This window comes from Anolis carolinensis, chromosome 3 (assembly GCF_035594765.1).
Source record: "Anolis carolinensis isolate JA03-04 chromosome 3, rAnoCar3.1.pri, whole genome shotgun sequence".
Taxonomy (NCBI): Eukaryota; Metazoa; Chordata; class Lepidosauria; order Squamata; family Dactyloidae; genus Anolis; species Anolis carolinensis.
In genome coordinates this window covers 233,485,084-233,511,732 of record NC_085843.1, presented here as the reverse complement: position 1 = coordinate 233,511,732, position 26,649 = coordinate 233,485,084, and the positions used below count along the sequence as shown (strand labels likewise).

Here is a 26,649-nt window from a genome sequence, read left to right as displayed (position 1 = left end):
TTACATGAGCTCTAAAAGCTGCATTTCTCAGTTAAGAATGATTAATCAGTGAATTCACCCCTGTATCAAAAGTATGGTAGTAGAATGCACCATCGGGACAGAAATAAAACAAAATGACTCCTATGCATATTGTTGCTCAAGGATTTTTAGAATTATTCTAATGACTTCGAGAAGTTGGATGAAGATTTTGAATATTGATAGGACAGATAATGAGAAGTTGATAATGTTGAAAGCTGATCTACTGTTAAGATGGGAGACTCAGGATTTCCGCATTCAGCTCTAAAGAAATTGTATCATAGATATGACAAGTTATTACAAAATGCGTATAATGGATTTTGTGGGGTTAATATTTAGAAAAACCTACAGCTGCAGTATTAACACCATGCATACATATGAATGGTATGTAAAATGGTTAAAAAGCAAATAGGCAGTGATGTCCACTCATGCTAGTGCATCATAGCTGCCCCAACATTGTTCTCCTCCATAGAATACCTCTGATTATGAAATGTAGTTGAAATTAGGGTATCACTGAGGTCTTCGCCACATATTGGCATTGTGGGGTGGTGTTGGGTATCCAGTAGGGTTCCTTAATATAAATAACATTGCAAGTCAGAGATTACACACAGCAATGTGTTTCTCTGTGTCTTCAAGTAGACTTTATAAAAAATCGTGTCAGAAGTGAATTGAGAAATTCTGCAATTCGCTTCTGGTGTGAGAGAATTGGCTGTCTACAAAGACGTTGCCCAGGGGACACCCAGATGTGTTACCATCCTATGGGAGGCTTCTCTCATGTCTCCGCATGGGAAGCTGGGGCTGACAGACAGGAGCTCACCCTGTCTTGATTCGAATCACTGACCTACAGCTCAGCAGTTCAGCCGGCACAAAGGTTTCTTCCTCCCATGAATCTCACCAGTGTTTCTTAAGCAAGGAATTCTCAGAAGAGGTATTCTAGTTCTTTCCTTTGAAATGCAGCCTAAAGCACCTGGCATTTATTTGTGACCTCCCATTCAAGTGCTCGCCAGGGTGGATCCTGCTTAGCTTCCAAGAACAAATGGTGCATAGGAAAAACATACCAATGGTGCATAGGAAAAATACCAATGGGAGATAAAGTGCCCTTCTCACTTAGACTCTTTGCAGGCTTCCTTAAAGGGGGTTTCTTATCAGTTACCTGCACATGTAGCTTGTGGTTTCCTTCAGTTACTGGAAAGGAGGGCAAACCTGCAGGGCTCCTTTTGCCTTTGAGGGAACATTTTCCCCCTCACAACATTTATGAAATAGGTCTGTGATCTAGAATCCAGGAGAAAAAGGCTGGAGAGGATTGTTTGGGTCTCTCCAGAATTTCCATGAAGCAAACCTGCTTTGAAGACTTGCTGGGGATGCAATATGTGTCTTTATATGACAGGATGGGAATTGGGTAGCCCTTCAGTTGTTGGGACTGCAACTTTCATCATTCCTAGGAGCTTCAGTTTGGCAACATCTGACGCGCCACATGATTTTCACCCTTCTTGGGTTAGGCTACTCTATAGTAGTGGAATTTGGATATGCCAGAGCATGAATATCTTAAACTCCACAGTTATGTTTAGAGCATATTGGTTTGAAACCAAGTCTCACGCACACAGTAAAAGAAAACAGGTCAAAGCAATCGTAAAGGGGGGGAAAAGCAGTAAGCTAAATGTCAGTGTTCAAAACAGATCTCCAGATGTGCACAGCAGATATGACACCTTAAGGAATCCCAAGTCTATAAAGATGTTTAATATATAACAGTGTTTATGTTTGCAAAAATACACAGATACCCTATCTTATGAATATGCATACATGGTGGTTTAGACTCACTCCCTGCCCCACCCTCTGCATTAGCTCTAGCCTCTGGGATTCCTGGGGAAATGCTGAACGCACTAGCAGTACAGTTTCTCCTGCCAGTTCTGCCCCAGGAGGGCAGTGTAGACCCATCCAAGCCTGGCTTCGAGTCCCTCTTGGGACTCTGCCTAGTTAAACTGAATGCTCCCTGCTGAATAGGTATTCCTCCATCTGCCCCTCCTGGATTCTCCAACTCTGGGTCCAAGCAGGAAGGAGCATTTAGCAAGTTCTAATCTTGGTGTTGCAGTTGCTGCTGCTCCCTGCTGGCTTCAGTGGTGGCAGCAGATAACACTTTCCAACTAGCTTGGGATCCAGAAACTGCATGCATGCAAGTGTTCAGCAACAAATACCAAACCAACTGCCAAAGTGTTGTGCTGAATTTTGCTATTATAAAAATAAAAGGAATTTTCCAATTTGTTCTCGCCATTCTTTCTTTGCTCTACAGTTGTTTATGAAGTCTGTAAAATTGATTTAAATTTGCTTTTTGCAATAGGGAATTGTGTTCAATAAGGAAACTGCATCCAGTGATATTAAAATGGGGGGCGGGACTGATTTCAAACAGGTAAATTGTTCCTTCCCTTCCCAATGTAAGCAGCAACAGGTTCTTCCGAATTGCTTCAACTTCACTAAACTGAAGTCCTTTTTAGCATAAGAAGGAGGAGCAACCAGTTCTTGGAATAGAATCCAGCAGGTATTCTGGAGTTGTAATCTAAAAATAACTTTTTGGACTCAGGGAATACCGACATGTTCAGTGTTTCACCATCACTTGTAACCTAACAGTTCTCTTTTTACCTTTATTAATCCTCTCTACCTTCTAGGTTCATGCAGGCTTCCAACATCTTTATTTCCTCCTGTGAGTCTTCCTAAAGCTTCATCAGCCCCTGGTGGCGCAATGGGTTAAACCCTTGTGCCGGCAGGACTGCTGACCTGAAGGTTGGGTTGATGACCTGAAAGTTGCCATCTCGAATCTGGGGAGAGCTCGGATAAGGTCCCTCTGTCAGCTCCAGCTCCCCATGCAGGGACATGAGAGAACCCCCCCCCCCCCCCCCACACACACACACAAGGATGGTAAAACATCAAAAAATCCAGGCATCCCCTGAGCAGTGTCCTTTGCAGATGGACAATTCTTTCACACCAGAAGCGACTTGCAGTTTCTCAAGTCGCTCCTGACATGAAAAAAATAATCTGATTGTTTACTGTATAGTGCCATGCCTTGATCATAACAAATGGGTGTAGTTGTCCATTCACAAAATCAGTTGCATCATGCTTCAACAGTATGCTAACTAACTTGTTCAGTAGTGTGAAGGGGGCAGAAATTTACCTACTACCAAATGTCAAAATTCTTCTTTCAGATGCATGGAGAGCACAGCTTCTTTTGAGATCCTCCAAATAGGCTGCATATGGATTTGTGTATTGGGAGGACTTAGCTTCACTGAGTTTTTTGAAGCAACAAGCTAGGCAATTTTGTGACAAGCTACCTGCAAACAACGCCTAGGTAGCACATTGTTATGGAGCGGTATATTTGACAAACATTATAAACAGTTCAGTTCTTGCAAAGGAACTATAAAACATTGTGTGTCATTCTTTGGAGTCATTGGTGAAAATGTGTGCGATGAAAAGGAGATGATTGGAAAGCTGTAGGCTGTGGCCTTGTGAGCGAAACCTTGTTCCAAAGTTAAGTTTCTGAATGCCATGACTGTTGTTCCTTTCTTCTCTGATCTTTTATCTAAGCTCCCATGTGGTTACCTGCTGGATCTTAAGTCACTTACTTCCACGGCCTTATTAGCCAGTATATCACAGGCATGGGAGAGAACTGACTCCATACTTGTGGGCTAGTCTGAGCTTTCTCTTCTACTGTTGGTGACAAGAGGACATATATAGAAGTAACAAGAAACCAGCCAGTGAACGAAATGCAGAAATGATGGGCAAAGCCACTGAACTGGAAAGTTGCAAAGGGGTGTTGAGTTACATAGTTCTGCATGACTAGCAGTCATATATATTGGAAAATACTGCTTCTACATCATTCACAGTTAGAATGTAGATTAGTTTCTTTGCCAGTCTAGAACCATAGTGTGGTATCCTCCCTTTTTATAAATTTGGCCCGTACTCCTTCACTGCTGTGTTAGGGTTTACATGAGGAATATTTGTGCCAGAGAAATTTCCCTGGTTACTTAGAAAGCATTTCTCTTGAAGTATTTTCCCCCTGTGAAAGCCACAGGCTTGTTCACTTGCTTGTGAGTTCCCTGTCCCACATACCCTATTTCAGAAGCAGTAGTGGAAGAGAAAGTGAAGTGCAGAGTCAGCAGAGGGCTTTTTGGGCCACAGAACAGTCTTTATAAATCTGAATGAGGCTCAGTTGCTGATTATTAGTGTAGGTTTTAAACTTAGTCTATTGTATTTGCATGGTTTCATGGAACTAGCAAAACATCAAAACAACATCCAGATGTCCCCTGGGCAACGTCATTGCAGACATCCAATTCTCTCACACCTAAGTGACTTGCAGTTTCTCAAGTCGCTCCTGACAGGAAAAAAAAAACTGCTAGGTTGGCAGAAGCTGGGACTAACAGCAGGAGCTCACCCCACTCCCCGGATTCGAACCTTTCAGTCAGCAAATTCAGCAACTCAGAGGTTTAACCCGCTGCACCACCAGGTGCGCGCTCTCTCTCTTTCCCTCTCTCTCTCTCTCTATATATAATATTATATATACAGTAGAGTCTCACTTATCCAAGCCTCGCTTATCCAAGTTTCTGGATTATCCAAACCATTTTTGTAATGAATGTTTTTAATATATCGTGATATTTTGGTGCTAAATTCATAAATACAGTAATTACAACATAACATTACTGTGTATTGAACTACTTTTTCTGTCAAATTCGTTGTATAACATAATGTTTTGGTGCTTAATTTATAAAATCATAACCTAATTTGATGTTTAATATGCTGTTCCTTAATCCCTCTTTATTATCCAAGATATTCGCTTATCCAAGCTTCTGCCGGCCCGTTTAGCTTGGATAAGTGAGACTCTACTGTACATATATATATATATATATATATATATGGAATATATTGTTATATTATATACACGTATTATGTAAAATAACAAAATAGCGATTGCATAATTTTATCTTGGCCACATTATTGCCATGGTCTAAAATGTTACATTTATTTAGTTTTGATATTGTAGCATTGGAAGACTGACTCTGGAGACCAGGTTTGACTTCCTGTTGCCCATGGAAACCCAGTGGGCAAGACATACTTAGCCTTAATGCAAGAGAAAGTCAGAAACAACTTGGAAGACACACAACGACAATGCATTCTTGTTGAAATTGTCCTCCAGTTTTAGAACAGAAAAAATCTAACTACTCTGTTCCAATTGACTAAGCGCTGCAGGGCAATGAAAAGGTTTGTTAGCGATTCCTTTTGTGGGTAATTTGCTAGGGAAAGTATCATGCCAGGTATCTTGGATATACATTGAATGGTTGTATGCCTCACTCCACAATAAAATCCACCTGGAGTTAAAGCCGATTGTAGCTATGAAGTGTCTGAGGGCCTGCTAGAAAAGGAAGCATGCAATCTCATGTGGCAGATGGGGAAGGAGAGTGCTCACCACCGTCACCCAAAGCACCATCTCCTGAGAGCCCTGGGAATACGGTGTATAAAGGTTTCTTTGCTGGGGAAAAGCTGTTTGGAAGCTTCACTGATCAAGAGTGACAAAAGGAGTAAAAGCCTTTGGGCAGGACCAGATTGTCAATGGTTCGGTTGGGGCAATTGCTCCAGGCTCCTCCTTACAAGGGAAGGGGCCAACTTCTGAAGGAAAAGCAAAGAACCGCCATCCTCTTTTTCAACCCAGTATTTCTAATATCTAAGAATTTGTGTGTGACTTTGGTAACTGAGTAAACTATAGTAGATCAGACTCATACTATTATAGAACCAAAATGGGTTCAGTTCAGGCACAAAGATCTGGGGTCTGCTGTCCATTCTTCTCCATATTGTATTTATTTAATTAGCTTGTATGCCACCACTCCCAGATGAGGTCATACATTTAAAGCAGTGGTTCTCAACCTGGGGGTTGCGTGGGGTTGTCAGAGGGGTTGACAAAGACTGTCAGGAACTGGTCTTAGGAACTCCTTTGGCAGAGAAGGCTGAATATCTCTTCACCTGTCCTTTTCTTCCTTTTGGGAAACATACAGCAAACCGTCCCACCAAAAGACCAATTTGCCCAATTTGATCATTGGTGGGGTTGAAGGGGCTCTTTGATTGTAGGTAAACTATAAATCATAGCAACTAAAACTCCCAAATGTCAAAGTCTATTTTCCCCAAACTCCACCAGTGTTCACATTTGGGCATACTGAGTATTGGTGCCAAGTTTGGTCCAGATCCATCATTGTTTGAGTCCACAGTGCTCTCTGAATGTAGGTGAACTACAACTCCCTGGGGGAGTAGAGCGGTATATAAATTAAATAAATAAATAATTTTATCTTGTAAATAGCCTAGAGCATCTTGGATGGAGGGCGATTAATAAGTAATTAAATGATGATGATGATGATGATGAAATAAATAAACTCCAAAACTCAAGGTCAATGTCCACCAAACTCTTCCAGTGTTTTCTGTTGGTCATGGGAGTTCTGCATGCCAAGTTGGATTCAATTCCATCATTGGTGGAGTTCAGAATGCCCTTTGATTGTTGGTGAACCACAACTCCCAAATGAAAAATCATTCCCTCCCCAACCCCACCAGTATCGGGTATTTGTACCAAATTTGGTCCAGTGAATGAAAATGCATCCTGCATATCAGATATTTACATCACGATTCATAACAGTAGCAAAATTATAGTTATGAAGTAGTAACAAAAATAATTTTATGGTTGGAGGTCACCACAACATGAGGAACTGTATTAAGGGATTGCAGCATTAGGAAGATTGAAAAACATTGATTTAAAGGAAGGGAGCTCTATATTAGGAACTGCTCCCAAGCCCCAGCCACCTTAATCTTAGCCTTGGCCCTGGGATCTTTGCTTGCAGGACTGGGGGTGGAAGGCCGAAGGTGAAGGGGCCAGTTCAGGAGGGTCTGAAGGAAGCATTTTACTGCCAGTAACAAGTGACAGGAAACACCTGCTCAGCCGTGGCCTTTGCAGTGAACAGAGATTTCTCTCCCCTCCCCTGCTTTTTTCTTTCAACAAATCACAGACTAGACCACCTGCCTTAAAGAGCGGGGTGGTAATTCAGCCCTCTCCAAGAGTATGCATATTGCATCCACCCATAGAATATGCCAGGATCTATTGGCAGGCAACACTGGGTTGTTCCAGTGTGTGTTTGATAATGATTAGGCCTCTGTCTATGAATGTCCAGTCCAAACTGATCATTACAGTGAACTCAGCACTTTATCCCAGCCCTGGTCCTATAATCTCCTTTTTGCACAGGCCCATGCCCAGCCCTCTCCAATTTTTTTTTATCTTGCCCACCTTATCCCTGGTTCTAGTTATTAAGGTTGTTTTGATTTATTTTATGGTTGTTTTATATTCTGTTGTTTTTAATTTGTTTTAATCAGATCGCTATATGTTTATTATGTTTCTAAATGTGTTTTTAGCTTGTACCTTTGTTGTGTTGGACTTGGTACTGTTTGTAAGCTTCCCTGAGTCCCTTCAGGGAGATGGTGGAGGGATATAAAAATAATGAAGTAGTAATTCTTCTTTTTCCTCTTCCTCTTCTTATCCTTAAGTTTGAATATTTGATAGGCAGTCCTATATTTGTATCTGTTTGGGGGCTTTCTTGAGGGGGAGCCAGCAACCCCACATGCCTAAATCTTTTGAGCCTAGGGTCCTCAACGTATGGCCTGGAATTAAACCCAACCTGTGTGCTCATGTTCCTAAAGATATCAGAATCCATTATGCCTCCTGTTTTAACAAAAGGACCAAAAAGGAAAAATAGAAGAAAGAAAAGATCATACTTTGCAATCCTGAATATCTAGCTGTCTCTCCTCTAACAAGGGGGGAAAGCTCTCTGTCTGTGGCAGACACCCACACCCACGTGGTTGGATCAATGGCCATAAAGCTCCGTCCCCCAGTGATTTATTGCTCCCACAGCCCCAGTGCTAGCTGCACAGTAAAAGGGCTGGTGAATTAAGACTCAAGCCAAAGGACCAAATAGAGAGCTGCAGGTGTAAGAGGTGTGTGTGGGGGGGAGTTAGATATGGAGGTTGTTTCTTGTACTTCTTGGCTTCTAAGTATATAGAACAGAGAGATAGGGAGAGAGCAAATTAATGGATCTTCTGCCAGTCATATCCAAATCCTTAGTGCATTTATAATTATTAATTTTCATTAGAACCTGCTATTGGTGCTGGATCTCTTTGAATCCTTTCCTGTAAACTATGTATGAAGCTGAGAATACACTTCAAGAGAGGTCTGCTGATAGGATGCCCCTAGTAGGGCATGCAAGGATGGGAATATGACTCAGCTGAGTGCATATGCAAGGCTTATTTTCCCTTTCCCAAATATTAACTATATGTTCCATCTAGGGATTTGGGGAAAGGAAAGTACATTGATTAATGCTGCTTAAAATGCAGTAATTGATTCCAAAATTGTAAGTGTTAGGAACTGGTTCCTTTTATTGAAAAGCCCGTCAATAAGATAGCAACCTGGTGCTCTCTAGATCAGTGGTTCTCAACCTGTGGGTCCCCAGATGTTTTGGCCTTCAACTTTCAGAAATCCTAACAGCTGGTAAACTGGCTGGAATTTCTGGGAGTTGTAGGCCAAAACACCTGGGGACCCACAGGTTAGGAACCACTGCTCTACTGATGTTTTGGATTACAGTTCCAATAAATTCGAGCCAGTATGGTTTATAGGAGGTATATAGGCCTGAATGACAACAAGTTGTTCATCCTAACTGAAGACTGTAAAGCAAATAGCAAATGAACAATTTTACAGTAGTATCTTTTCCTTGTTTAGTAAGATTAGGAACAATAATATTCCTTTCAACAGCTCATCATCTAATTGCCAATTCTAGCAAGTGACTATGTTTTATGGAGCTATGTTTCAGTTAACAACTTCTATAGTTTTTAGGAATGAAAGAAATGATTGTAGCCAATCGTCTCTGGTACACTGAGTAAAATTGCTGGTAGGTGTTAACCACTGTCAGGTTGTCTTCAACTTATGGTATCTCTATGTATGAGAAACATCCAAGCACTTTGTCATCAACAGTCCTGAGCCGCGGTGGCGCGATGGGTTAAATCCTTGTGCCGGCTGAACTGCTGACTTGAAGATTGGTGGTTCGAATCCATGAGACAGGATGAGCTTCCGTCTGTCAGCCCTAGCTCATGCGGGGACATGAGAGAAGCTCCCTGCAGGGTGGTAACACATCTGGGCATCCCCTGGGCAATGTCTTTGAAGATGGCCAATTCTCTCCAGAAGCAACTTGCAGTATGTCAAGTTGCTTCTGACACGATTAAGAAAACAACAGTCCTGCTCAGGCCCTGAAAGTTTGGGACTATGACTTTCCTTAATGAAAACTATCTGTGATGTAGTCTTCCTCTTTTTCTATTCTCCTGTACTTTAGTAGATATAGGTTTATGTCATGATATGCCCAAAGTATGATTCTCTTCCTGCCAGCTTTTTTCACTGTCCAGCTTTCACACTAAGACATAGAATTCAGGAATATGATGGCACGGACAATCTTGACTGTGGCATTCAATGATCCATCTTTACAGTTGTGGATCTTACCTAGCTCTTTCAAAGTTTACCCTTCTAAGTCATAGTCTTTCTCTTTATTTCTCAACCACAGTGTCTGTTTTGATTTAAGAACCCAAGTATGGAAAGTATTTGAGTATTTCAGCGTCTTCATGATTCACTTTAAAGTTATGTAAATCATCTGTTATCATTATTTTGCTTTCCTAATATTCAACTGTAATCATGCTTTTTCACGTTCTCCCTTGAATTTTCTCTATAGTTATTCCAGTTTATTTCTTTTTTCTGTTAGTAGTATGGCGTCAGGCGAGCCAGGCTGGTGTAGTTTGAGTATGATGACTCTGAATACGGGGAGTTATAATATCTGCTCATCTATCAAAACCCACTGGATAACCTTGAGCAAGTCACATTTCTCTCTGTCTTAGAGGAAGGAAAACCCTCTGAATAAATCCTTGTGATAGGTTCACCTTAGGGTCAACTAGTCGAAAAAGCTTAAAGGCACAGTATGGTTGCATCTTTACATCTTAAAGTGTTGATCTTCCTTCCTCCAGTTTTCACATCTCCTTACTTATAAGCCTTTCTAGATGATACTTTCATCATATGAATTCAAGTAAGAGGGTAATAAAATGCAGCTTTGTCTGAGCCCCTGCCAGTAGGAAACTGTTGTCTTTCTGCATATTCCATTCTTACAGTGGCCTCTTCTTTTAACTATAGGTTATGCATCAGGACAATCAAGTGTTGTGGCACTCCAATTTCTTTTAAAGCACGTCATCATTTTTTCATTAAAGGTTTTTATATAATCTATAAAGCTGATTTACTTTAGAAAATCTTTGGTGTACTCCATTATCCATTGTATGATTGTAATGTGATCCCTCGAATATTTCCTGAATCCAGTATGAACATCTGGCCTTTCCCCCACATATGTGGTAAAAAGTTTTGTGGTGAAATTGTCATTATTGCTGCCTTGAGAAGCACAGGTTTTGATGTTTTTCTCAATACAGTAATACACTGCAAAAGTGGAGAAAAACACGAAAGCGTATATAGCATAGGTGTGATACTATGTTTCTGTACTCCCCAAACATATCTTACAGTTTTTGTTGCCAGGAGCTGAAACACTCTTTCTTGGGAGGCACTGAGTGAACACTGGTTGCTAAATTAATGTAGAGTTCTGGTTAACTGACTTCTGGTTATCTGTATTATCCTACCATATTATTCGATGTGCCAGGCTGGACCTTTGGAGGTGCCCCATGCGCGTTGCTAGGCAGCAACACACACGGAGCTTCCCTAAACCAGCTTGCTGGGAGGGATAATAGGGCGTCCCTATTATCCGTCAGTTTCGGTTATCCAACATTCAGCCCGCCCATTTGTGTCGAATAATCTACTGTAACTCTACTGTAATACTTCTGAACTCCTGTTTATTCAGATACTCAGTTCTCTAGTTTGTGCAATTTTTTGGCCTTGAAATGCTTCTTAGCCGCCATGGATTGTTAGAATTGTGCCTGTCAAGACCACTAATTGCACAAGAAATGGACCCTGCAGAAAGGGATAAACAACAAAGGTTTGTATTCTTTTGGTTCTTATGAGGTTGTTGTTACCAAACTTTGGGTGTACCTGAAAAACTTCCCCTTTAGGTTCTCTACCCATTCACTGTTCTGACAAACCATTTGATGCCCAGCGTTTTGGGAATGAGTCACAAGCCTCTGATGCAGTAATGAACATAATAGGACCAGCACTTCCCAGACGTCATCACTAGAGCTGTAGCAGCTGGCCATGCCAAATAACAGATCTGCTGCTACGGTGTTTCTGCCAGAAGCCATGAAGGTGCTGTGATATGACGTGTAACAAATCCTCCCTGCAAAACCCAATTGGTTAGAGGACTTTTCAGTCAGAGTCAGAATCATCCCTTGCATCTGGAGATGGATGCTAACTCATCTGTTTTGCCTTCCTTGGCACATGTAATGGTTCAGAAGCAGTTAGGGAAAGAAAGTTGAATGCTGCCTTTTATTATTTTAGGAACGCTGTGGTTCACTTACGAATAGAAGAACAGGTTTATGAATCTGACAACAGCTGTGGTTTTTAAAAACTTGATTTGTTAATATAACATTTCCCTACCTATGCTTTTTCTTATTGCATCCAACCAACTTGGCAGAAAAGATGTCTCCTTGCTTCAGGAGCCCAGAAAACCAGGCTAGCACTAAAATGTTCTACATCATTGCAAAAGAGGATCACTTCGTGCAATTTGTATGGAATGTTAAAATTATTTTTAAAGTTGTTCCCTACAAAATCCATTGCTGATCTTTGAAATATGGTCCTGTAATAATAGAATAATAGAATTGGAAGAAACCTCATGGGCCATCCAGTCCAACCCCCTGCCAAGAACCAGGAAAATCGCATTCAAAGCACCCCCGACAGATGGCCGTCCAGCCTCTGCTCAAAAGCCTCCAAAGAAGGAGCCTCCACCACACTCCAGGGCAGAGAGTTCCACTGCTGAACAGCTCTCACAGTGAGGTAGTTCTTCCTAATGTTCAGGTGGAATCTCCTTTCCTGTAGTTTGAAGCCATTGTTCTTCATCCAAATCTCCCTCCTCCCTATGACTTCTCACATATTATACATAGCCAAAATGTCAGTGATAATCTCAGGGGGGGATACAGTATGTTTTTTTCTAGAAACAAGACTCTCGGTGGACATCAATTAAATTATGTTTGTGTTCCGCCCTATATCTGAAAATCTCAGTTTAGTGCACAATAGTAGTTACAGCAATCTATTTGGGAAGGTACCACTTAATTAGTTCATAGATACAATGGTGACATTTTCCCTACTGAGAAAGGCTGTTACTGGGAGACCAATCCAAGCTGGCCCCAAACATTTTGAATCACAGAATCCACCTGATCTGAACTTCTTGTTGAAGAGGTTTTTGGCTATGATAATAAAATCTAAAACCTAAATTACAAGAGAGTGAAATTGCATTTCAATTCACGGCAGGATATGCTTTTATTAACACTTGGATTGGAGATCACCAATGAATGCCTGGTGCTGTAGGCTATATTTCAGAGGAAGGACCTTGTAAAACTGCCTCTGAATATTCCTTGCCTACGAAAACTCAATGAAATGAATGGGATCATCCTAGCTAAACAGGTGACTTGAAGGCATATACAGATACAGTACTTTAGACCAGGGTTTCTCAAACTTTTTTTTTACTGAGGACACCTTTTGGCTTAAGAAATTTTTATGTGTCTCCAGTGGCCCTTCCACACAGCCCCATATTCCAGAATATCAAGACAGAAAATCCCACAATATTTGCTCTGAACTAGGTTATCTGAGTCCACAATGCCATATATCCCAGTTCAAAGCAACTATTGTGGGATTTTCTGTCTCATTTGGGGTCAGGAGCCACAGTTTAAGAAGCAATGCTCTAGACCAGTGGTTCTTAACCCGTGGGTCCCTAAGTGTTTTGTCCTACAACTCCAAGAAATCGCAGCTAGTTTACCAGCTGTTAGAATTTCTGGGAGCTGAAGGCCAAAACATCTGGGGACCCATAGGTTGAGAACCACTGGTCTAGACTTTCTCTCGTCAGCATATTTTGAGCTGGTCCCCCTTGGAGACAGGATACTAAACGTGATGCATGGACAATGCAAGCCTGGCCTTGTACTTCCATGCTTTGACTGGTTCCTCAGAGTCTTGGGAAATGTGTGGCTTGAATTCTGTAGCTCAGATCCTGATAATTAGAACCATGCCTATTGCTACACTGTACCCTAAAGCAGAGCAATGGTTTGTCCCAGTGGCATTCTTTCACACAGCACTTGGCTGAAGAGTGTGTTTGAGATGCAGTATTTCAGCACAAAATCCAAGCCCCAACTCCTTTTATGAAAAAGAAAACAGATGTGTAGCCTTTCAGCTACAGATAAAAATGCAGTTACTCAAACTATGCAGAGTCGGTTCTCCTGCAGGCTTCTTCCTTCGTTTCCTTACCTGCTTAGATGAGTATCTGGCTTTCTAAATGTAATTGATTTCCAGTTCCAACATCTGTTGTGAATGAGACAGTTCCTGGTTCAGTTTTTCCAGTACATGTTGGCTGAGCATTCTAAAAGCATTGCCCCTGCTGTTCTGAAGGCTTAGTTTTGTGGCTAAATCTAGATATTAGTTATTTCACAACAACAAAACAATTTTCAGCTCTAGCCCATGTGGGGACATGAGAGAAGTCTCCCATAAGGATGGTAAAAACATCCAGGCATCCTCTGGGCAGCGTCCTTGCAGACGACCAATTCAATCACACCAGAAACGACTCCTGACATGAAAAAAAATCTGTAGTTTCTATCATCATGGCTTATCCGACTATGGTATACAGTATATCACAAAAATGCTGAGCTTTGTTGGAGCATTTAAAACATTAGCAACAGCAGTAGCACCAGACTATAGTTGTAAGAAGTGAATTTGCATGGTTTCACAAAATAATACAGAGTTCCCAAGAGGTGAACCACCACCATAGAAAATTATAAGTTGTGCTCATTTGCTGGAGAAGTTACATGTCCCTTATTTCATAGGTTAAAAGGTTTTCCCCTGCGTTAAGTCTAGTCATGTCTGACTCTGGGGGTTGGTGCTCATCTCCATTTCTAAGCTGAAGAGCTGGCATTGTCCGTAGACACCTCCAAGGTCATGTGGCCGGCATGACTGCATGGAGCGCCGTTACCTTCCCGCTGGAGCGGTACCTATTGATCTACTCACATTAGCATGTTTTCGAACTGCTAGGTTGGCAGGAGTTGGAGCTACCAGTGGCCGCTCACGCCGCTCCCGGGGTTTGAACCTGGGATCTTTCAGTCTCCAGCTCAGTGCTTTAACGCACTTCCCCAGCCCTTATTTCATAATATTCCAGAATTCAGAATGGCAGTAGACAGATGCTGAGAACACTGTAGCATACCTTATTTCTGGACAGCATCTTATAAGGCTAATGTAAATGTTGGCCTATGACAAATATCATGTTTTTCCTGCTCCTGTATGATTTTAACACCTTAGCCTATTGAAGAAGCCAATTGAGTATTGAAAGTTGGTATGGCATGTTTAGTGCATTTTTGGTTGGCCCAATTAGTTTTGTTGATTTTAGATGTTATAGTATGTTGTGGAAAGGTTCAGGTTTTGAAAAGCATCTCATCTAGTGGGAACTATATATTTAAACTTTGTATATCTTACGATGGCTCGGCTATCATATGGGGTGGGTGGCAAAAGGGAGGTTGTTTTCAACCAATATTATATAAATATTTCAGAAAGATCAATTCTATAGATCAACCTGATATAGCTAATGAGTGGTGCGAAGAAGGGTCAAGTATGCCTATAGGTTACAAATCTGCAATTAGGGTTTTTTTTATTGCATCAGAAGTGACTTGAGAACATACTGCAAGTCGCTTCTGGTGTGAGAGAATTGGCTGTCTACAAAGAGGTTGTCCAGGGGATGCCTGGATGTGTTACCATCCTGCTGGGAGGCTTCTCATATGTCCCTGCATGGGAAGCTAGAGCTGACAGACAGGAGCTCACCCCATCTTGCGGAACTTCCAACCTTCAGGTCAGCAATTCAGCTGGTACAAGGGTTTAACCCATAGCTCCACTGTGGACCCTTGCAATTAGGTATCATGATTTCGAAAGAGAAGGAAAGATGTTAAGAAAGCATGAATTGACATACATTTTCTATGGTATATTTTAAGGCTGAGTCCTGGGCTAAGTTTGTATTCTTTTTTCCTGACAGTGCATTACATGTAAAAAAGTAATAATACTTCTCGGCGACACCATACTGCTCTAGTTGAATTTCTGCTGCAACGTTCCATTGGGATCAGGAAGAAGGTGGTAATTTTGGCTGTCACCTTTCAAGGCTGACTGTGCCAAGTGAAGATACAAATTAAGTTCTATTGTTTTAGCCATCACAATGTGTCACAGACTCAACCCTTCCACATTTTTTAATATATTGGAATCCCAGAATAGGATTCAAGGCAGCTACATGGAAGGTGTGTGTGTGTTCCTTATAAAAAGAAACCAAATCCTGGGTTTTGTGAACATCATTTTCAGCTGGATGGGTCTAGGATAGCTCGGTGCCTTGACACCAATATAAAGCCAACTTATCAATGAGGGGAGTGCCTCAGAGTTCCGTCCTGGGCCCGGTTCTGTTCAACATCTTTATTAATGACTTAGATGAATGGTTCGAAGGCATGATCATCAAGTTTGCAGATGACACCAAATTGGGAGGGATAGCTAATACTCCAAAAGGCAGGAGTACAATTCAAAATGATCTTAACAGATTAGAGAGATGGGCCGAAACTAACAAAATGAAATTCAACGGGGACAAATACAAGATACTCCACTTAGCCAGAAAAAATGAAATGCACAGATTCAGAATGGGGAATTCCTGGCTTGATAGCAGTATGCGTGAAAAAGATCTTTGAGTCCTCGTGGGCAACAAGTTAAACATGAGCCTAAAATATCATGCAGCGGCTAAAAAAGCCAATGGGATTTTGGCCTGCATAAATAGGAGTATAGTGTCTAGATCCAGGGAAGTATATTCTGCCTTGGTTAGATGACACCTGGAATACTGTCTTCAATTCTGGGCAACACAATTCAAGGGAGATGTAGACAAGCTGGAATGTGTCCAGAAGAGGGCTACTAAAATGATCAAGGGTCTGGAGAACAAGCCCTATGAGGAGCAGCTGAAAGAGCTGGGCATGTTTAGCACACAGAAGAGAAAGCTGAGCGGAGACATGTTGGGGGCCATGTATAAATATGTGAGGGGAAGTCATAGGGAGGAGGGAGAAAGCTTGTTTTCTGCTGCCCTGGAGACGAATGGTTTCAAACTTAAGGAAAGTACATTCCACCTGAACATTAAGAAGAACTTCCTAGCTGTGAGAGCTGTGTGAAACTCTCTGCCCCGGAGTGTGATGGAGGCTCTTTCTTTGGAGGCTTTTGAGCAGAGGCTAGATGGCCATCTGCCGGAGGTGCTTTGAATGCAATTTTCCTGGTTCTTGGCAGGGGGTTGAACTGGATGGCCCATGAGATCTCTTCTAACTCTATGATTCTATGATCTACAAATATGCCTCATTGCAGAAAAGCATGCTTTTGCTCTCCTCCATTTTTAACAAGTAGAAATGGAATAGTTAAAATGCCAATTCAATACATTTCTCTGATTTCTTAATTGTGTTATTTCTTGTTGTTAAACTGGTGGCACAATACCAGTTCCACCCAAGTTCAGTGTATGTTTACTTGGAAGTAAGGGATGACAAGAGGAGGGGGGAGGGCCTAGTAGGGTGTATCTAGATGCTGTTTTATATATTAATATGTAAATGATTTTAAATTGTAATTTAATTTAATTGTTTCTAGTGATTTTATGTTATGTTTTATTTGGTTTGTATAATGAGGCATTGAATTTTTGCCTAGATGCATGTTGTACGCCGCTCTGAGTCCCCTCTGGGGTGAGAAGAGTGGGATAGAAATGAAGTAAATAAATAAAAAATAAATTGGAATTAACTCCTGCTAACAAACTCAGTGGGGCCTGCTTGCTAGGACCTGTTTTCACAATAGCACCTTTCTTTCAAGAAACTTCTTCCAAGAAGCATGCACTTCAAACTGTTTCAAAGGCACCCTCACTCCCCACCCACAGGATTGAATTTAAATGATTTGGACACCAAGGAGTTGTACTGAAGGCAATTTGCGGGACCTGGCATGAATCAGGTGGAACCTCCCTCCATCCTGCTTTCAGGCTGGGAGATGGGAGGCTTCTGTTGCGCCGCCCAAGAGTTTCTTCTAAGATGGGAGAAGCCCTGACTGGTACTTCCTTCCCTGTGAGATCCTTTCCTTTTTTATCATCTTAATCCAAGGCAGCTCTGACTGCTTCAGAGAGGAGGTCTCCTTGCCCCACTCCCCAGGCTTTAAGGATGGCATCATTGCCTCCGCTTTAGAGCCTTTCTGGCTGCCTCACCCCCCTTCCCTTCCCTCTCTGGGATTTACCTCTTTCTGTCTGAGTCTCTCTCTCCCTCTTTTGTTTTTCTCAGCCTGGGCATGGAAGGTCCCTCCCTCTTTCATGCGATCAGAGCAGCCCCTGGAGAGGCGGGGAGGGGGAAGAGGGAGGGAGAAAAGGGGGAGGGCCGCCTTCTCCTCTTCCTCCTCCTCCTCTTCCTCTCTCCTCCTCTGGAGCTTCTGGGCCCCTTTCTGAAAGGCTCAGGGAGGTGTGTGTATGTGTGTGCGCCTGCGTGTGTGTACGCAGAGCGTGTGTGCAACAGCCAAGCCTCCTCCATACCCCCACAGAAGGCCTGAGACAGCAGCAGCAGGAGCAGAAGCAGCCATTGTTCGGGGAAAACCTGGCAAACAAAGGACGGGCTTCCTCCTCCTTTCCTCCATCGGAGCCTTCCTGTTTCCTCTGGCTGTTGCTGTTCAGCCCTGACTAGGCCGATCTCTGCTTCTGCCCAGTCCAGTTGCGGCCCGGAGCCCAGCTGCCTTTGTATTATTTTCATTTTGAACTTTTTTCCGGGCTCTTGCCATGGCTGGGTTGGAGTGAGGCGCCCGAGGGCAGGGATGTACTGAGCTCTGGCCATCCCCTGCAGCCTGGCACCCTCACCCCTTTGCCCAACAGCAAGACCCAGGAGTTCTCCCCAGGTAGGTCTCCCGGTGGCTTTGCACGCTCAGACCAAGTTTGGGCAGATCCGGGAATCCTGGGTTGCATAGAAAGGCTTTGGAGATGGTGGTGAATGAGAGGGAGAAGGTGGAGGGGGGGCTCCTCAATGGCCTCTTCCCTCCATGGGGCTTTGGGAGACGGCAGGGATGGGGTCTGAAGGGGGAGTGGGTCTGCCATGTTAAGGAGCCGCTCTGGATACAAAGGCCGCATGGTCTCCTGGTGAAAATCTGACTTGGGATGCATCTACACTGTAGAATCAATGCAGTCTGACACCACTTTTAACTGCTATTGAATCATGGGTCTTGTGATTGCTGAGGCGACAACACTCTTTTGTCAGAGAATGCTCAAGACCTTGTAAACTCATATAATTTTACAGAACTGAGCCATGTCAATTAACGTGGAGTCAAATTGAATTAATTCTTCAGTGTAAGATCAGGCATGGGCAAACTTGGGCTCTCCAGGTATTTTAGACTTCAGCTCCCACAATTCCTAATGGCTTACCGACTCTTAGGAATGGTGGAAGTTGGAGTCCAAAACACCTGGAGGGCCCAAGTTTGCCCATGTCTGGTGTTGATGCACGTGGATGTCACCTAGGAGAGAAAGAAGTCTCTCTTGGTTGCCTTTGTGTTTTTTTCCCCTTTGGATTCACCATCTCATGCATCCCTTTCACTCCGAGATGGTCGGCAAGGATGCTGGGTAACACTCTGTTCCCAGGACAAGTTGGTCCTCTTGGAAATTGGGGGGAAGAACTAAATGAGTAAGATCTTGTTGTGGAAAGGTGGGCACCTTCTGCTTTGGAGGGGCAGCCAGCTAATGCCAAAGTTTCCACTAAAAGGTGTATGGCCAGACAGGTGATGTTGAACTCTCCTGGTGACTTCACAGGCTTTCAGAATGGGGGTGCCAAGAACTTGGCAAGTTGGGGTGCAGTGATGGGGATGGTGTGAGAAGAAGGCACATCCCTGGAGGTGCACCACACTAGCCACTGTTTTATTTTTTGAGAGTGTGGAGAGGCCTTTTCCTCTCAAGCTGTCAGCCTCTCACATTTACCCTTTTAGCAGCCTCTGTGGCCCAGCGGAGACCTTTTCTCCTGCCCTTTGCTCCAATTTATTTCTGTAAATTGACATACCTTCCTCCACACTCAACTGAGGTATTTTTCACCAGAGAAAACACTGTTGCAAGATTTCTACCCCTCTCCCAGACTAAAAGAACAATACTTTCTGGTATTGGTGGAAGAGTGCTGTTTCTATCTTCCCTAAGTGTTGGAGTTGTGATCTGACTGAATGGGGGGGAATATTTTCAAACAAGCCTCCTGATCTACTGAGTTTCCTCTTTTACTTCTTTTTTAAAACTTTTCTTAATCTAAAAGGATTTGGCCCAAATCTTTGAGATTGTGATACTACACCACATCATGGGGGAAACTATGGGGAGTATTTTTTTCAACCAAATTGTCACATTCTGTCATTTTGCTTAAGTATCCTTGTATCCTAGCACGCTTTGATGTACTGTGGAATCCTACCTGGAGGGCTGAAATGTTCATTTGGTATGATCTTTGAAGTTGAAAGTAGCTCCTTGTATCATCTTGCATGCATATATGTATGTAATGTAGCATTTCCGTAATGGAGAACACATTTGTTTTGGAATCATTTGATGGCTGCTAATTCTGTGCTCTAGAGAATGCTCTGAGGTCAGGGTAAAGGGTATTGATCCAATAAGATAACAGTGCTACTCGCATATGGGTTAAAATGGAAGTGTCATTTAGTTGCATGGGAAAGAAGAATGACCCTAGGTGGTTTCAGGTGTGGTAATATAATACTGAATGGCTGTCCATTATAGTTTAGATTGTGTTGGGGCTACGTTCTGAAATACCAGTATAGCCAGTTCTTCACAGACTTTTGCTTCAAGCAGGCCCTGCATACTTAACACTTACACTCTATTTGGTGTGGATAGGCACCACCACAGAACCTGAATTTCCAGTCGGAGTTCCTCCACTTATTTCTTGCAAGTCCTTTTGCAAGTCATTAGAAAAATCAACCATGGAGGGAGGGGGCAGTGTTAAAAATCTAGGCTGCAGGCATGGCAGACTACAGCAAGCTCCTTGTATAACTTTAAGCTTAGTTATCTGAGTGCCTTAAAATCTGGTGCCAGGGAGGACTTGACAGCGTTGCACATACATAAAGACGGCACTCACTATGGAAAATTTGGGAATAGAGATGGGATGCAGCTGCCCTCTAGGATTTGGTGAATAGCTGCTATGATGAAGAGTGACGTAAGGGCCCCCCATCTGTCCTCCAAGATCTAAGTTTTCCCATCGGGTTGTTATACTGATCATGGGATGAATGATGCAGCGCTCGAAAGCAACAATATCTTAGTGACAGAGTGGCCACATGCACTCTAGTACTGTGATAGCATTGGGCCTAGTGAGGGTACAAAGGGGTCAGTAAGGAGGTGGAGAAGCATTTTTGGAGGTTGAACAAAGCAAGTAGGTCAACATTCAGTCCAGCCAAGTTGTTAATCTCTTTGGTTGATTGATATGACCTGGGTGTTTCTGTTTCCCCTGTATTTGAGTTTGTTTGAAGAGGTATGCATGCATTGCTGAAGTGATGATTGATGTTTATATGTTGGCACTGTCTGGGAAGCAGCAATGGGAGAAGTGAAGAGTTTGTGGGTTTCCAGATATTGTTGGATTGTAATCCCCATTACCTTTCATCACTGGCTGTGCTTTTTTTTTTTTTCCGTGTCAGGAGCAACCGGAGTTGCTTCTGGAGTGAGAGAATTGGCTGTCTGCAAGGACGTTACCCAGGGGACGCCCGGATGTTTTTGATGTTTTTACCATCCTTGTGGGAGGCTTCTCTCATGTCCCCGCATGGAGCTGGAGCTGATAGAGGGAGCTCATCCACACTCTCCCCAGGTGGGATTCGAACCTGGCAGCTTTCAGGTCAGCAACCCAACCTTCAAGTCACTTAGTCCACTACGCCATCTGGGGGCTCCACTGGCTGTGCTGAGGAGCCCCTGGTGGCACAATGGGCCACCTTGTGCCGGCAGGCCTGCTGACCTGAAGCTTGCCAGTTTGAATCTGGGGAGGTAAAAACATCAAAAACATAAAAAACATAAAAAAATACAAGAATGTCGCTCCTGACACGCAAACCCCCCCCCCCAAAAAAAACTGGCTATGCTGACGATGGAGTTGCAGTGCATCAACATCTGGAGACCCACATGTTTCGCAGCCTGTTCTAATTCTTGGCAAATGAATAGCAGAGGATAATACATTACCCTGCAGTACAAATATGGTATATGTAATTCTGCTATTAAGCTTAAGGTGGTATGTGTTCCGTGATTTGGAAGACTTTTGGAGAAGATCTTTCTTCCTAGCATCCATGGATCCCAAAAAGTAGTATGGCAATGGTGCTAGTCTATAACTGCCATAATTCCCAGCTGTTAGCCATGTTGGCTAGAGCTGCTGGGATCTGCAGCTCAGAAATGTGTGGAGGTATCCACACATTCAGTACCCCTAACCTTTTTGCTTTTCTATTTCATCTCATCATAATAAATTTAATGTATGCTATACAGATCAGATATTTTTGTAAGTGCTTCTTCATTTTTGTCTTGCACATCATTCAATGTTCTGGTTGAGAATGGAGTTATGCTTTTAACTTTTTGAGTTGCTGAAGGTCTCCCACCAATTACAGGATATCATTGTTATGTTTTGTGGTCTGAGGTCAGTTGCATCTTACATCTTAGAGGCAGATCCAATAAGTAAGCTGATTATTATCCCTGTTGTTCTCTCTACTGGTGATGCAGAGTGATCATAGTGCTCTAACAGTGTGATATGATGCCTGTTATTTAAAAGTATTTCTTAGTCCCTAGAAAATATGTTTTGACTTAGTAGGAATTTCTTGGGGAAGCTTCTTCATGCTTCAACAGGTGGTAGGAATTCAGACTATCACTTTGTTTATATCCTACTTTTCCCCCAAGAGTGGAACTCAAGACAAATTAAGTTCCTTAAATTTGAAACTATTGTTTATAAGAGGTTATACTGTACTTTGATCAGGTCATGCTGGGTAAACATGACTCCCTATGTGAAAGTAGTGATATATCCATGGTTGGATAGATCAATGGTTGCTTCTCTTAAAAAAGATACAAAAATGAAGTGATTAGATGTAGCTTTGTCAGTTCAATTCTGTAGCTTTTGGAAACCAGTCTAATGGAAATGTGGCTTTTCAATTTGCTTCTTTTTTAATTTAAGGATTACACAGTGGAGAGCCCTAGCCCAGACGCTGTAGGCCCTTGGCACTAGATTTAAAGCCTGCCACCCACTCTTTCAAGCAATACCCTGGTGCCAACCTTTGGGGGACTCGTGGTTGCACAACACTTTGCTGATCAAGCTGACAAGTATAATTTTAAAAGCACACAATCTGCCCTTAATTCCTCCTGTATCCTTGCCAAAGGCTCCCAGTTACACAGAGGTATATGTTCAATTTGATTTATTACAGCTCTTCTCTTCTTTCCCTGGATGATACTTGGGCTTTACTAAATAAAGGGTAATTCATATGAAAATTCGAATTTTAGAGAAGTAGAAATAAATGAATGCCCCATTCTTATTGTTATTATTACCATTCCACTTTCCTCTCTTAAAAGAGACTCGATGCAGCTCAATCCATTTTGGGCTGGGAGAACAAATAATGGATGTGCTGTATGCTCATCTACTCCAAAGAAAACATCTAAACTCCCATCACACCCTGTCTTGCGTATCTCACTGTATAGGTAACAATGGGGAAAAATGGAATCTACCTCTTCAGAATGTATGCCAGAAGCAGGAACCACTGGGCATATACTTTATTGTGTCTCCAGAGCATTTGTATATTGTGTTTGGCATTTTCTGTGGATTTTAAAATGATGAATAGGCCCCTTCCAACTCAGTCTGTAATAACGGTTTACTAAGGTTGGGCTTCTAACTACTTTAGGTCTCGGCCTTAAGCATTGCCAGAACATACTGCCTTGGGTTTTAATCCTGTGGAGCAAAGCTCCTAGGGCTACTCTGGTAGAGAAGATAATCCCATAGACAAGTCTGTACGCTCCCCAACTTTGCCCTTCATTCATAAAGCCTCGGTACTGTAATATAGACTATTATACACCAGTGATGATGGTGGAAATGTAGAGACAGACACACATTGATTTAGAAATATAAACAAAGTATGACACCAAATTTGAAGAATGGATTTTAGCTTAGATATGTTTTAAATTTTGTAGAATGTGTTTTTACTCTGTAATGTTACTTGTTTTTTACATGAATTGATGTTTTAGCGTATTGTTTTGGGGCATTGAATTTTACCTATTTATTGTAAGCCGCCTTGAGTCCCCTCAGGTGAGAAAGGCGAGGTAAAAATGCTGTAAATAAAAAATAGTTTCCTCTCCAGAGGAGATCATGCTAAAGGTTCCTGACCACAACTTAGTGATGTAGGAAACTGTCTTGGATCTTTCTGCATTTGATATTACATTCTGGTTTCCTTCTGTTTCTTTCAAAACAGTAAAATAATACCAGTTATCTTCATTAATCAGGAAGACATCAATTTGCCTTCATCCATGGCACATCTTTTCACATTTTAGGGATGTGCTGGACTATATTTTCCACCGTCATCCAAGTTGGAGTAACAGTAGACTGAAATTGCTGTCCAGTACATTTAGAGGGTGCCACATTGTAGAAGACGATCACAAAAAATAGTCACAGAGCTACAAATCATAACGCTGAAATCTGAGTCCTTTATCTCATAAGACTCAAAGTATCTGGCAGTGAATGCCTCATACTACAACCTTCTTAGTTTGTTTTTCTCACCAAGGCCCCTTCTGCACAGCTGTATAAAATCCACATTGACCTGGGTTGTATGGCAGTGTGAACTCAGATAATCGAGTTCAAAGCAGATATTGTAGATTATCTGCCTTGATATTCTGGGTTATATGGCTATGTGGAAGGGCCCTAAGCTGCTGATAGAACTCATGATACTATCCATCTTGTTGACTTGGCTCCACCCTCGCTTTTATTAATTAGATTATGCTAAGCTCTGCTTTTGAAGGCAGTCCATCTAATGTACTGTAATTTATGTGGCTTTACACTTCCATACTTGCCCCAGTACTCACTAACCACCTTGCTCTCCTTTCTCCATAGTGCGGCTTACGCTTTTTAGGAAGAAGTCTGTATCTAATAGAATCCTCTGGACACCTTAAAGGCTAACCATGTTATTCTGGCACAAGATTTTGTGAGCTAGACTCTACCTCTTGAGATTCAAGAATTGATCCTGTGTTAGCACATATGTATGCATATGATCTCAAGAAGAATAGGAATTGTAAACAGTCAAGTCAGAGGAGAACTAATTGCAAAAAGTTCAAGTGGTAGCAATTATGTTAATGCTTAAATGCATATACAATAATTATAACAAGATTTGCAAACTGGCATTAGTGTTAACACAAACATTATGTGTCTGAGAAGCATGTGCTATAATTAAAAAAAAACAACATTACTGTTGTCATGCATCTTCACCTTTGCTGCAAGTCTTCCAAGAGCCCTGCTTAGGTCTTGTAAACTCATGTAAACTTGTGGCTTTCCTTTATCTCCTTCCGCTTCACTGAACATTATTACATTTTCCAATGAATTGTTGCCTTATGTTATGTCCAGAGTTAGACAGCTGCAGTCATTTTTGTGGTTGTCTACCTTTTACTACTGAGTGTTCTGGTTTAATTTGGTATTGGATCTATTTATTTGTCTTTTTGTGATACTTCATAGTATCTGTTAGAACTTTCCTACAGCACCACATTTCAAATTAGTTAGTCCAGTTTCCAGGTCCAAACGTAGAAATGCTATGGCATAGATAAGTCTCAGTACATTTCTTGGTATTTAGGGTATCACTACATTATTTGTTGCAACAGTGAATGTACAGATGCTGAGTGAATCTTTAGGATTTTGAAGCTCTGGAAAAATTAGGAAGGGACAGCTGGCTTCATTATCTGCAGCTTTGGGAAGCTTTGGTGGTCCTTTACCTTTAGTTCTCACGTTGGATATGTAGCTTGAGACATTTCCAACTTCTAGGAGTTTTTCATCTAAAGCAGTGGTTCTCAACCTGTGGGTCCCCAGGTGTTTTGGTCTTCTTCTCCCAGAAATCCTAACAGCTGGTGAACTGGCTGGGATTTCTGGGAGTTATAGGCCAAAACACCTGGGGACTCACAGGTTGAGAACCACTGATCTAAAGGCAGTGGTTCTCAACCTTTGGTCCTCCAGGTGTTTTCAACTTCAACTACCAGAAATCCCAGTTAGCATACCAGCTGTTAGGGATTGTGGGAACTGAAGTCCAAAACACTTGGTGGACCTAAAATTGGGAACCACTGATCTAAAGGGAGGCCTGTTCTTTCTTGCATCCTGGAACCTGTCTATACCTCCCTTCTTTTGGGAAAAGAGAGAGAATACAAGCCACCCTTGACCTCCTGGCTTAGTTCATTAGGAGTAGAAAGAAGAGGATCTTAAACATTTCTCTTTTCTTATCTGGTGCTTCCTTTCCTAGCAAATTGTGAAGGGTATTTTTCTTTGAACATTTCCACATTTTCTTTACTTGAAATGTGTCAGAATCTAGTTTTGCTTGGATTTTCTTCCATCTGTTGAACACAACTTTTCTCAATAGATGGAGGAAATGCTTGTCTGTAATCTTTTCATAACTTCCTTGTCTCCTGCTATCATATAATAGGTGTCCCTAATGATTAGTGGAGTGAAATGAGTGTGTATATGTGTGCAAAAAACAAAACCACATTAATAAGAGAAGCAAAAAAAGAGAGGAGTTCTAGATTCACACTCACTCCTCTCCAGAATGAAACTTTTTCAGAAGTGGCTTGGCTACCATTATTGCAGTGCTCAGTCCATTTCTTTCCTTAGAAGCTCATGCCAAATGTTGCATCACAAGAAGCCTTGATCTCTTTTTGGACAAGTTGTGGCTCTCCAGGGGCCCTATATATGGAGAGATATAATGTGGGATACAGAATATTTGTAATATGAGTGATGTGTGGAAAAGTAGTTAAGAATGTTCCTTTTTTTGAAATTAATGCAGAGTGTCTTGGTGATTGCAGAAAATGTTAAGTTATTGAGAAGCACCTCAATTAAACTACTATTATAGTTTGGTCTGTTCTCTTCTCAGGTAATTCAGGATTAAACTGTGTAATCAATCCTGCAAGAATGTTAAGTGATCTGAGATTTGGTTCCTCTAAGTATTTGTTTCTAGTGTTATCAAATTAGAGTAATTACCTAAGCAGATGCCTTTCCTTGGATTTATTGCTGCAGTTGTTTACTCTGATTTAGTGAAAAATATTTGTGCTCTGTAAAGGGATAGTAAGTGGCCTTGTAATACACATTAACTACACTCGGACATCATCCTGATGAAAGACTCCCAGGAAATAACTAATACATACTTGTTCCTCTCAAGAATCTTTCATCGTG

General features: G+C 42.0%; 1 protein-coding gene across 5 annotated transcripts in view; it reads left to right on the top strand.

Annotated features, from left to right (window-relative positions):
- ldb1 (LIM domain binding 1) overlaps window positions 1–26,649 on the top strand; it is a 78,592-nt gene that overhangs the window by 20,128 nt on the left and 31,815 nt on the right. The window contains exon 1 of one of the 5 annotated variants that reach the window (XM_008116069.3): window positions 17,741–18,160. The exons of the other annotated variants lie outside the window; for them this stretch is intronic. The gene's annotated coding sequence lies outside the window, so the exon portion shown is untranslated. Of the gene's footprint in view, window positions 1–17,740; window positions 18,161–26,649 lie in introns of those variants that run through there. 5 annotated transcript variants of the gene reach the window in all.